This window comes from Halichoerus grypus, chromosome 1 (genome assembly GCF_964656455.1).
Source record: "Halichoerus grypus chromosome 1, mHalGry1.hap1.1, whole genome shotgun sequence".
NCBI classification, from domain to species: domain Eukaryota; kingdom Metazoa; phylum Chordata; class Mammalia; order Carnivora; family Phocidae; genus Halichoerus; species Halichoerus grypus.
In genome coordinates this window covers 27,664,744-27,678,978 of record NC_135712.1, presented here as the reverse complement: position 1 = coordinate 27,678,978, position 14,235 = coordinate 27,664,744, and positions in this window count along the sequence as shown.

Here is a 14,235-nt window from a genome sequence, read left to right as displayed (position 1 = left end):
TGGGGCTGGATCTTAGTGGATAAGTGGAGAATTACAGGCAGAAGGCAGATGATGGAACACTGTGCATGCCATGTTATGGGATTTAGACTTTATTCTGTCAAGGTCACCTCATCTTCCATACAAGGAGGAGTCCATAGGCAGAGATTGTTTGTACATGCTAAAGACTTTGGACGTAGGAGATGCTCAATACTGTATAATGAATGAAGAAATACATGGTTACAAAAAGCTGCTAATAGCTAAGTGGTAGAGGAACTATAAGAAAGATAAACTCCTCACTGTGTTTATAAAAAAGAATATTGATGCTAAACTTAACCACAGGTATCATTTTCCTGAGGAAAAAATTTTTTTTCACAAAAAATCGTGTGAGTGTATTTTACGTCTATAAGCAGTTTCTTACTACTACCATAACAAATTACCATAAAATTAATGGCCTAAAGCAATACAAATTTATGACTCACAGTTCTACAGGTCTTATGTCCAAAATGGCTTTGTCGGTTTCTTTGCTCTGGGTCTCACAAAACTGAAATCAAGAGCTGGGCTTTTATCTGGAACCTCTGGGAAATAATCCCCTTCTAAGATCCTTCAGGTTGTTGGCAGAATCCAGTTCTTCATGGTTTTAGGACCAAGATCTCCCTTTCCTTGCTGGCTGTCAGCTGGGATTTGCCCTTAGCTCTCTATCTCTCTCTCTTTTTAAAGATGTATTTATTTATGTGTGAGAGAGAGAAAGAGCGCACGCAAGCAGGAGAGGCAGGGAGAGAGAGAGGATCTCAAGCAGACTCCGTGCTGAACGTGGAGCCCAAGGGAGCGGGACGTGGGACTCGATCCCACGACCCTAAAATCATGACCTGAGCCAAAACCAAGAGTCGGAGGCCCAACCAACTGCGCCACCCAGACACCCCATGCCTTTAGCTCTTAGAAACCCTTCTCAGGCTCTTGCCTGTGGGACCCCACATCTCTGAGCCAGTAACATGTACAGTCACATCTTTCTCCTGCTTGGAATCTGACTTCCTCTTTCTGCTACATCTCTCTTCTTCCTCCTCTAATGCATCTCTAAAACTAATTCTTCTATCTTTCTCTTCATAGGTTTATGTTGAGCTCACCCAGATAATCCAAGAGAAACTCGCTATTTTAAGGTCAACTGATTAGTAATCTTAATTACATCTTCTAACAGTGCCTACATTAGTGTTTAAATAATCAGGGGATGGGACTCTTGGCAGGGCAGATTCTCCTATCAATTAGAACATAATTCTAATGTTTAGAATTATCTCTACCATAATGCCACATCCTGGGATAACTTCATGCCAAATATTGATGGTCGTTCTAGAGTAGGACAGAGCAGAAAATCTGTCCTTCACATGTTTGGGTGTTAGCACAAAATCTGTTCTCTGGGGAAGAAATGACATAGGGAAAGTGCTCAGATACAGATGCTGATGGTAAAAGGATGACGAATTCTGGGGGCTCCATTTTTGAGGAGTGTTGCCATCTAATTTGCAGTGAAGAAAACAGTCATTTTCCAGTCAGATCAGTAGCAAGGAAATCAGAAAACCTTGACTACTGAGAGCCAAGTGTACAGGTGGTCATTGTAGAATTGAACTATCTGTAGGCATAGGTCTACCTTGCTGGTTAGGGTTCAGTCTATAGGGGTGGGCATGGGCTATAAGGAAACAGGTCAAAAACCAAATTATAGGGCCAAATTACAGAATGAGAAGACTGTGAAAGCAAAGGGGTAACAATGGCAAGTTAGGAACAAGGAATCAGGTGTGTGCAAACCTTGATGACACCAATTTCTGGGTCTTCTATGAAGTAAATAATTTTTCCAAAAAAATGCTAACAGTTTCTCAGTGGTGCTGCATGAATACAAATGTCTAGTCTAAATCCTTCTGTCTCTAGGAAATGCCCTATTTCTCCCCTTATAAATGCAGTGATGGTTTACTTAATATATATCATTGTCAATATCTTTCTATGTTTTGAAGGTAGAAGAGGGCAACATTCCTCAATGAGATTTTGTTGTATGACTTTATTATTTTTGTTTTTTTTAATTATTTTTTATTAACATATAATGTATTATTTGTTTCAGGGGTACAGGTCTGTGATTCATCAGTCTTACACAATTCACAGCACTCACCATAGTACATACCCTCCCCAATGTCCATCACCCAGCCACCCCATCCCTCCCACCCCCCTCTACTCCAGCAATGTTGTATGATTTTAAAACATTATTTTATACCTGCTATTTTACTTTTACCATGCATTATCAAGAATTTTAGGGAAAAAATATGAATGCAAACAGACATTTACAGAGTTAGACTAAAAAGAAGCTTTTCCCCTCTTAGCTGTAAGTGCTTCAAAACATTAGATTTTTTTCATCTAAAAAAAAAGAGGATATGTCTCGTTAACCTAGAAGGATTCTTGGATCTGGGAGAAGAATCTTAATTTGTCCTTTGGGGACACCATCATCAATAAACCTAGGGAAGCAAAGTGAAGATTTTCAGAGTGTCTGTTTTTTGAGCTCTTTCCTGGGGCACAATTCCTGGACGCTTTGCTTGTTCATTTTGTGGTCAAAGATTTTCATGCCAGATATCCATCCATTATTAGATGTGTGTTGAGGGGGGCGGTTGGGAGAAAGGTGATAATTACTAAGTAGTATTACTCTGTTTTTAGTCATCTCACACCTCTATAATGAGCAAGTTTCTGCTTCACATTTTTCCTCCAGCTAGCTGACGTGGCCAAAACTTAATCTAGCAGATGATTGAGTGTGGCATTAGCCAACACCATACTGCTTCCAGCTTCCTGTCCTGGGCTTCCTCTCCTGGGTTTATTATATTCCAAGTCTGATTCTCCTCCAGCTGGCTCACTACCACAAATATTGCTCTAATTGTGATATGGACAGGCCATAATGTGAGTTAAATTTCAGAAACATCAGAAATCCTTTATTTTATCCATTCATTGATGGTCTCTGAAAGTTACTTAACAAACTGTATTTGAATCCATACATTTTTGTACCAGGCAATGGGAAAACTAATGCTTTAATTGGTGTTGATTAATCTTTTAGATCATCATAAAGACACGAAATGCCCTGCATTTTGCTAGAGATTACTGAAATTTTTGCTAAGCAAACATAAGTCGATGTTATAGTAATTATGAGTAGTGTAGTAGATAGTCAAAGTAGAAGAAAAACAATAGGCAAAAGACAATGATTAAATTTTTAAAATACGTGGGAGAATAAAAAGGGGGTCTTGTCTCAAAATGTTGTTAGCATTCCCAGAGATCCAGGTCCTCCCTGGCAACCAAGTGAGGCTGCCGTATTGGATAATGTCTGGGTTGGTAACCAATGAGTTGGCAGTAGGTACTAAGTAGGCTAAAGTTGAAGGTTCAGTCTCCCAAATTGGCCATAAATCATACCTTTATTCTCCAGATTGAGTTTCAATTATATTCTATTGATAAAAGGCTATTGATTGTTCAGTACAATCTATCTAGAATTCTAGAGGAATTACTAGATGCCTCTTATTAAGAGTAGACTAGTGACATAATTTTCATATTCAGAGGACAGTGTGGGATAATGGATGTGAAAGGGTGAGGAAGAGGAATGTAGCCAACATAAGGCAGCTAACCCTCTGGAAGTTTTCTGGTTTGGAGGGCCAGAATGGATATATTATCAGTTGTCTAATCTAAATTCACAGGGGTCTCAGGCATAGACTGGAATGCTAATTTGTTTGTTTGTTTTTTTTAAATGTTACTTCTATATATCCAGATATGATGTTGGCAGGCTACAATGTTCTTTACTTATAGACACCTTTAGCCAATCATAATTGGTAGTTCACTTAGTGAGTAAAGAATCAGAATAAGGGATATATTCTGCACAAGAGAACTTACTTCAAATACTCTGTAGACAAGGCCTTGCTGATATGGCCTTACTGTTCAAGACTCTGCTAAAAAGTGTGGAGTAATTCTGGGCTGGGCTCAATATCTCTTACCCCAATCTGTAAAAAAATATTCGATTTGAACTAATTCTTTTGCTGATAACCTTAAAATTATGTTAATAATATTGTCTACTTTCAACTCAAATTTAGTCATAGAACTTGTTTCTTGATTAGAATATTGAATTCCTTAGCCAACCATTTATAAATTGTTGCTCAGTTTGATCAATTAACATATGGCCAACTTTAGTCAATACATGTCGATTACATTGAATTAATTCTGAGTGGTGAGATACATCATTATCACCCCTATGTTTAAGGCTATAAGCAAGTGAAAGATCTTTAACTTAAAAGAGTTCATTTAGCTTCTCTGTGATCATGCTTTTTTACCATTAGAGCTGAGTATCATTAGAAAACTGATCGCTTATGCTTTACCTAATTGCTCCTAGCAGTACTATTAGGCAAAGAAGCCTCTAGTTTTTCAGACTTCCAGCACATTTAGAAAAAAACTCTATAAGTAGTTATAGAAAGTTATTAAACAAAGGGTTTGATTATATAACTTACTCATTCATTGTTTTCTAGTACTATTATTTAGCTGCCTAAAAAATTATATTCCCATTAGATGGAATAGCTCCCAAAGAAATGGAATATATGAAATCATGGAATCACCTGAGAATTAAAGAGATTTAACTAAACAAAAATAATTATGAGATTGTGAGACACAAGATTTCTCATTTACTTTTGTTTCTATATGATTCCTTTTACTTCATTAATGACTTCTTTTTTCATATAATGACTTTTAAATGTTGTAATAGAGGGAGACAGGCTGGCACCCTATTTCCTACTTCTTAATAGACTTGTTTCATCTGGTGGCTGTCATGTTGGGATTTCCTGGTGCTGGTCAGGTTGGGAGGGCTGGTTACTTGTGTGGTCTCTGCTGATTTCTCATCGGTGATTAGTGTCAGTGCCTTTCTGGAGTTTGTGAGACTCATGTCAGTCTTATGACAGCACATTTTCCTCCTTATTCTTCAGGAGTAAAGAGTTAGTTATTCTGCAGAGTGCTTATAATTTAATCTCATAACTCCTACTAAGAGGGGCTTCTACTTTCCACCAGAAAAGAGAAACATTTTCTTTTATGCACAGCTATAAACTCATTACCACATTCTTACTTGATTAAATCTAAGAAATAACTGCTGTCCATATTCCAAATATGGAGTAGATTGCCCCGGGAGATAGTCACTAGAAGCCCTGGACATCAGGCTAGGCAATTTATTTGATGAAACTAATAAACATTTCTTTAATAAGAACTTTCCATTCTATCACTGTTCCTTTGGTTGTCATCCTGTTAAAAATTTTTTTTGCCACATCTCATAGATTTCATGAAATTATTATACAATATTCTGAAGAAATGAAATGTGAAAATGTTGGCAGTCATCTATTAGGAACATCATGCAACTCTCCATTTTTTTCTTCTATAAGTTTTAGCATTAAGTCTTTTCACAATGAGTAATTTGTAGTCACTGACTAGTAAGCACAGTGGCTTATTCAATATCCATTTCTATCTTCTTCCTTGCTACTAGAACCCTGATTTGTGTAGGATATCAACACTCCCAGCCCCACATCATAAAATATTATTGGTTTATGCCACACATGGCATTCTTGTCTTTCTTTGCCACATGCTGGCCCTATTGTACCTAAGGGGACCATGTGACCAAATTTCAACAAATAAGATCTAAGAAAAATCCATTCATGGATTTAGGGATAGATTTTGCTGAAAGTGAGAGGCATATCTGATGCTGCTTTCTTTTGTCCTTTTATTGCCTAGAATGTAAACATGACTGTTGGAACTGTGGTAGCCATTTTTTTCTCTTCTCTCTTTTCTTTCTTTTTTTCTTTTTTGTTCTTCCTTCCTCCCTTCCTTCCTTCCTCCTTCCTTCCTTTCTTCCTTTCTTTCTTTCTCTTTTTTCTTTCTTTCTTTCTTTCTTTCTTTTCTTCTTTCTTTCTTCTTTCTTTCTTTCCTTCTTTCTCTTTCTTTATGCAGTAGGAGGCAATATGCATGAAAAAAAATCTTACCATATAAGGATGAGAGAACAAAAAGATGGAAAGAGCCTCTGTTCTTGATGTTCTGCTAGATTAGCCAGCCTAAATCCAATATTAATCTACCTGCAGACTTGTTGCATGAGATAACCTAATCTTGATTTAAGCTACTGTGATTTGGAACACTTTTTTTTTTTTCCTAGCACATTGCATTTTAATCGATGAACTAAACTAGTCATTTAAGACTTCAAAATGAATTATTTATAGGATATTAGTATTATTAGCTTTTACTTTGACTCAGAATATACACAAGACCTGTTAAACAATGTTAAAGAGTTTATCAAGGAGCTTGGTAAGTTTTTATACACTCAATTGTTTTATGAAGAACTTTAATAACAACAAAAAAAGTCTTCTATATTTACATATAATTTACAATGCTCTTCATTCTCTTGGGTATATGAAATTACATCTTGGTATTATTTTTCTTCTACCCAAAGGACTTCTTTAATATTTCTTATAGTACAGATCTGCTGAAAATTCTTTCAGAATTTTTATATCTGAAAAAGTCTTTGTTTTGACTTTGCTTTTGAAAGCTGTTCTCACTGGATATAGATTTCTAGACTGTTTTACCTTTCAGGACCCTGAAGATATTGGCCCAATGTCTTCTGACTTCCATTAATACTGATGTCAATTTGCTGTCATCTTTAACTTTGTTCCTCTGTATATAATTTTTTTTTTTAACTCTGGCTACTTTTAAGATTTTCTCTTTATCACTAGTTTTACAGAGTTTGATTATGGTATAGTTTGGTATACTTTTTTTGTGTGTGTCTTGTTTTTGGAGTGCTGAGTTTACTGGCTGTGTAGGTTTATAGTTTTCATCAAATTTGGCAAATCTTTGATCATTATTTTTTCAAATATTTTTTTCTGCCCCCTCCTCACCATATACACATATATTAGCTGCTAGAACTTGTCTTAGAACTCACTGATACTGGTGCAACTCTCTGGTTACATATAAAGGGCTCATCTTGTGTCTCACAATCTCATAATTATTTTTGCATGAGAACAAAGCTCCATCTTTACTGCATACCCAATGGAGGAGAAAAGCCTTGGAAACTGCATGACAGCGTCTGTGAACTTTATAAAATACACAAGAGGAACAAGGATTTAGTCACTGTTTCAGGATATTATTGGGAATCCCAGGAAAATGTGTGGTACATGATAGCCAGGTATCCACTTCAGGTTGTATTTGCTACTTTTAATCTCATTCTTGAACTCTGTACAGCTTTAAATTAAGAACAGCTTAATCTGTCATTGGGATGTAATGTCAATTCTCTTTGGGAAAAGATGGAGGAGGAGGTATAAATAACATGTAGAGGAGAAGTCTCTCCTTTCCTTCCTGGTCAGCTAACATCATCGTCATCGTCGTCATCATCATCATCATTATCATCAAACACCCAATTCGTGACTGTGGTGAGGAGTATATACTTATGGTTTGAGGAATCACAAGATCAATGCCCTTTACTGTTTCCTCTCCAAGTCTGTATAGACTCCATGTGTGGGGATTGAATAGAACCCTAGATTACATGGATTACAGTGGTTTTTATAATTGCAGAGTTTTTATAGAGAAAACAATCTGGGGGTTTCAGAGGGGAGGAGGGTGGGGGAGGGGTAACAGGGTGATGGGTATTGAGGAGGGCACGTGCTGTGATGAGCACTGGGTGTTAAATTTAACTGATGAATCATTGAACACTGCATCAAGGACTAATTACGTACTATACAGGGGCTAACTGAACAGAATAAAAAAATAATGAAAAAAAAAAAGAAAAGAAAATGGTATATTCAGGAGAGAGCCAGGTTTTAATTAGGGTGAGAAGAGAGAGTTTATGCGAACTGTTTAAACACGTAGGAGTGCTTGATTTCAGAAAGTGAAGGGCAAGGAAGTACATTTGTAAATGATGATAGGTGAGGGAAAGAGGGTACGCTGGATGTGGGGCAGTGGGATAGGGGAAAAGGAGCAGATGCAGCTGAAAAATGTTGAATTCCATTGTTGATGTAGGTCTCAGGGATAAAAATTATATTTGGAATGGCCCTGCTATGCTACAACTTAATTTTAGTGTTAAGTATTTTATTTGACAAGTAAGTAGTGACCTGTACAATAATTTGATAGGCAACAGCGGGAAAGGAGTGTTTTTAGGATAGTACTTTAACAGGTGCAGAGTTGGGACAAGCGATTTAAAATTCTGCTTTCAAGAGTTCTTAATTTTTTAGAAGCTTAGGTCACTGTGCTATAGGGGTTTATTTTTATTCAATTTAGGATTTATATTTTTATTCACTTTGGAATTGATATTTACTCAAATTAACTTCATTCATTAGAGAAATAAGATGTAATAAATAATTAAAATTTCAAGAGATGACTTGATTAGTCAGGGCACACATTCCAGCTTTAAAAACTTCTAGTATTCCCTGGCTATCCCTGTAAATATTACCATCATTTGGGTTTCTTTGGAGGTTAACCTTTTTTCCCTAAATGTGTAAAATCTCCCTCTCTATATGTCCTACAAAACAATGTAACTTTTGTTTTACATGCTAATCCTTAAAATCAGTTATTGTCCTTTTTTTTAGATATAGAAAATATTGAGGCATTGAGCTGAATCGACTCTGTCATACAAGCATACCCTGAACTTCTTCCTGTATAAATTTCTCATTTGAACTTACTTGAACTTCCTGTTTTTCATCAATAAAGGATGCAATGTCTGACTGCCTCTGTGAGCAATATAGATAGTCAAGTGAAGCAAAGGCTAAAGCAACCTCTACTTAGGCTGTGTTTTTAAAATCAGAAAATTGCGATCCTCATTTTAGCCAACGTCCTTTGCCATTTTACCAGCATTCAAGTATAGGATTATCTTATCAAGACTAATTGTTTCACCTAACCAAACTGACTAGCTTCAAATTAAAGGAGGTATAAATCATCATCTTATAAAGTTTTAGGAAGTGTTTTGTAAAGACGATGGGAAGTCAGGTTTCTTTCTGGAAGTGGGGGCAGTGCTTACACTGACCTCTTCCCTGGCTCCTGGAACCACTGTGATTCTGTTCCTTCAGGAGGGTCGGGTCTCTGGGCGGTGGGTGTGTGGATATGTGAAATCCTGCTTTCTAGGAATAAAACTGGATTATTGGGTCATTTCACTCATAAGCCAGAAGTTAGTTTCTATAAAATCAACTTCATCACTTGATAGTTTCAATAAAAAATGGAAAAGCCATATGAATCATTAAATAACTCCTGGTATTTTTAGAAATTTCCGTCTTCATCTTCACATTCAGAATGGTCACTGGACTGTAACTTTTCCTTGCGTATTTTAACCTGTGAAGTCCTCTACTTTGGTAGCTTTTTGTTTTTCAGATAGAAACAAAGTTGAACTACAGATAGTATCCAATTTTCTAAATATAAGCATCTTGAAAAACCAGCATGCTTAATGATGCATGGAGTAATTAAGATAAAAACCCACCTTTTAATTTGTTTTTTCACAGCTGTTTAATCTCAGAGGACAGTTTAAGAAAGGTACCTTAGGACACAAAATTATAATTTAAAGGGATTTTTTCATCCCTAAATTCCAGGTATTCCCCTCACCAGCCACCCCCAGTCACCACCACCATCTATATGGTTTCTCATTTTGTTTTGAGTTAGTTCAACAAAGTGGACTCCACAATCTCATGAAGGAGTCAGCCTTGTGTTATGATGCCAACAGAATGCTCCTGTGAGGTTCTGGCCTTGACGCACATTCTTTTCCCAGTGGAGGGGGAGTTCACGATCTCCCTTGTCGGTGGAGATGTTGTGCTCCCATCAGATGTACTGTTTTGGATGGTGCATTACACATTTGGGCATCTTATCAACAGCTCACAGGGAAGTTACTCTCCAATACATCCAAGGTTCCTTCCCCAATTTATCTTGGGGCTGGGATCTGAGTAAGTCACTCTATTTCTAGAAGACTGTTATTTGATGAGAAGTAGATAAACTTCTCCTTAAGACATCCTGTCTCCTAGCAGATTCCAATCATACTCTTACCTTTTCTATGAACATATAAATGCCCTCCACTGATATAATATTTTTATTTATTCTCTGATATTGGCATCAATTCATTTTAATAATAATAATGGCAATAATTATTATTAACCAACATTATAAAAACTATTATAATACCTGTGTAACTATAATTATTACCTAAATAATAGTTTTTGTTATCAATAATTAAATATTATCCACATACACTGCAAAATTGATTTCAAACTATAGAAATGATCCCTGAAAGTATAGTCTTTGCAAAATTGATTTCATATAATCTCATCCCATTTGCTAAATCTTGGAAGAAGATATCACTTCTGGAATAGAAAAATATTTTATTAACATTTAAATTTTCTAAATTAATAAACTTTTTCTGAGAGATTCTGATTCTGTAGGGGAAAGGGATGGTGTGGTCACTGAATTTATTGCTGGAAAGAAACTAACATGTCATTTAGTCCAAAAGGCTCTTTATAACAAATGAAAGAACATTGTTGACTGACTCCTTCTTACAAGGTAACTGACTTCCTTTTAATAGGGAATGCTGTTTTGAAGGAAAGCACAGATCGAATACATAGAACGCTTTCTGGGAGATGAGCCTTCACAAAAAATTGAATGCTAATTATTTGTATTCACTAAAATTTGGTTAAGATTGCAATGGTATAATTTATGATGCTCTCAGGAGAATTTTTAATAAACTAATTAGGGCCATAATCACTCCTGAATGAACTTTGTGCAGAGTGGGCCCAAAGGCCCAACTGTTACAGTGGGGACTCTGCTTAGAGAAGCAGATTTGCTATAAAATGAAAGGAAGAACACATGATTTAAAATTAGAACATTTGGCTTCTGGTTCTGCATTTACCTCTCTTTGTATAATGGAAATGATTAAGGAGAAAAAGTACGTGCACGGGGGGCAAGAGGTAGAGGAGACATCTCTGTACCTTCCGCTCAATTTTGGTGGGTGAACCTGAAACTGCTCTAAAAAATAAAATCTATATAAAAAAACAAAAAGATCAGTGGTTGCCAAGGGTTTGTGGGGAGGGAGGGATGAATAGGCAGAACACAGAGGATTCTTAGGGCACTGAAACTATTTTGTATGATATTTTAATGTAGATACATATGATATGTTTGTTAAAACCTGTGGAATGTACCCCATCAAGAGTGAGCCCTCATGTAAACTATGGACTTTGGGTGATGATAATGTGTCAATGTATGCTCATCAACTGTAACAAATGTACCATTCCGGTTCAGGATTTTGATAGTGGGGGAGGCTGGGCCAGGGAGTATATGAGGAATCTCTGTATGTTCTGCTCAATTTTGCAATAAACTGCTCTAAAAAAACAGTCTATATTTTTCAAAAAAAGAGAAAAAGTAGGACAGACCTAAAAAACTTTGTTATTATTTTAAATGCCAAGGAAGACATGGAAACTTTATAAGAAAAAGGTTTGCATCACATGATAGGTTCCAATTTCTATTATGGAGTAAAGATGAGAACTTTTCTATGAGTAGAATTTAGATTAAGTATGAATCTAAATATTTAATTGAACTTTGGCATATAATACCAAAATATATGATAGGTTACCCTTTTCCGTGTATATACTTAAAATAATTTAGATATTTATAATGTTTTAGGAGAAGATTATTGAAATCTGTTTGAGAAAATAAAAGGATTTGATCTTTTTTGATCTTTTTGGATTCCGTCCTAATCTATAGCTCTGTAATTTCTATGGTCATACCATATATAGTCCTCTTTTGTTAAATCAAGGTTTACAATCAGAAGTGATTTTAAAGTTACCACTCAGGGGTGCCTGAGTGGCTCTGTCGGTTAAGTGACCAACTCTTGATTTTGGCTCAGATCCTGGGATCGAGCCCCGGTGACAGGCTCCCCACTCAGTGGGGAGTCTGCTTGAGGATTCTCTCTCCCTCTCCGTCTGTCTCTCTCTCTGCTTGTGTTCTCTCACTCCCTCAAATAAATAAATAAATCTTTAAAAAAATAAAGTTACCACTCATTTATTTATTCCTCCTTTAATGAAATATTTATTGTATAATGGAATACTCAAGGACTTCCCAGATTCTGAGAGGCAAAAAGAGGTGATGGCTCAGTCTTGGCCCATCAGAGCAAGTCAGGCACACAATTAAAATGCAGTCTAAGAAGTGTTGTGATGCAGGAAGAGAACTATAATGGATATTCTGAAGAAAAGGATGTAAGTCAGACAGGGGGTAAGGGAAAAATGTTCTCTCTTTCTGAATAGCCAAGGATATTTACAACTTTGGGCTGATAAATGCATAGATCTCATTCAGGCATAACTGAACTCATGTGTGTTTCCCTTATTAATGTGCAAATGCCTTAAAGGATGGAGACCTGTCTTCTTTTTTTTTCTGTAGTATCTAGCACAGTGCTTTGCACAGAGTAGACATCTACATGAAATCATGATACACATAAATTGCTTTCTCATTACGCCTGATACATGGAATATGCTCATTAATAATGCAGTTTATTTTCACTTGAGAAATAGTGTATATATGTAGCATGCATAAATTTCATGTCTTTATATGATTTTTCTTTCTTTTGTTTTATTTCTAAAAAGAGTAAGTTATGAGGAATTTCTTGGGTGTGCGGGGTATTAAAACCTGATTCTTTGGTTTTAATAATGTTGATAAAGTGGTGAGATTTGTTCATGACTGAATATAAAAAGAAACTGTTTTTAACTTAACCTAAAACTCAAATTGCAATCATGAGAAATTTCTTGAATATGCTGGTGATTAAAATCTGATTCTTTGGTTTTAATAACATTAATAAAGTGGCGAGATTTGTTTGTGATTGGATCTAAAAGTAGATTATTTTTATTTTACATAAAATTCAAATTATATAAGTCTTGGCAGAATATTGATGGTATAAAGAGTGTCTGAACTTGCAACCTGTTCTTTTATCTGATTTGCCAACATTTATCAACATGGCCTTATCCACTCGAATGCCCTATACAAACATGTCCACCTGCCAAAACTCAGACTAAGCTTTTTATTTCCAAAAGCTGCCTAAAATGCTATCTTTTCTAGACAATCACCCTAGAAGTAAATGTTTCCTTCTCTGAATGACTACAATTCCCTGGTTCTTTTGTTCTTGAATTACTTATCATATTCTATTTTTATTTTTTGCATGTGTATATGTACATCTTAGCATCTAACCTAGATTTTAAATTCCTTTAAAGGCTAAGAATGTCTCATTCACTTCGTATCTCCTGTGGTGCCCATCTCAGTGCATGTTATAGGTCTTTACCAAAGTTATGAATAAATAAAGTTATATATATTGTAAGTAGTTAAAAATTCAATTGAAAATGCTAAGGTAGTTAAAAAGATTTTTTTCCAGACTTTTGCTTTAAGAATCATGTTTCTCTAACCTAGGTTAATTCTTATGATCATACTTTCAGGCCTTAAAGGTCCAAGTTCAAAGTCTGAGCTGACTTGGTATGAAAACCTTTTGTTGAGGAGGGTTAGATAATGATCTTTCTTTCCTTCTGGCTTCACAGATAAATGCCTGATTGTGTTTGTTTTGATCTGTATTAGATGGTTTACTCAGTTGATATGAAGAAGAGCGAGTTCCAGATAGCATTCAGGACCTGTGTTTAGAAACAAACAGACCTTGACAGTAGCTAGCAATTTTCATCATTAATGTTTATATTTGAGCACATATGTGTATATTTAATAATAATATAATTACAGTAAATATAATGTTATATTTTAATAATTTATAACTTAATAATTATGATTTAATACTAATTATTTTTATAACTATAATAAATTGTAAAATTTAATCATTACATTATTATAATATTTCTGTCATTTCCAATTGGCTGTTAAGTTTATCCAGGTACTTCCTCATTTAATATATTTTACTTTTTGGTTCTAGATATTCCATTTTATTCTTTTGTAGATTTTCACTTTCTCTGCTATAATGTTCCCTCATTCATTGATTATGTCTGTACTTTTTCCTTAAGTCCTTGCGCATTTTCATAATAGGTGTTTAAAATGCTCGTCTGCTATTCTAACATCTGGGTCATTCAGGTGAGGGGTTGGTCTATTGTCTACTTTTTGCCCTGAGAGACTCTGGATTTTGTAACCTTCTTGAAGAGTGCTGATTTTTGTCCTAGCAGGTAGTTAGTTAATTTGACTGGGTTTTAACTCTAAACTCTGTCTGCCCTGAAATGAGTCGCAACTGAAACTGCTTCA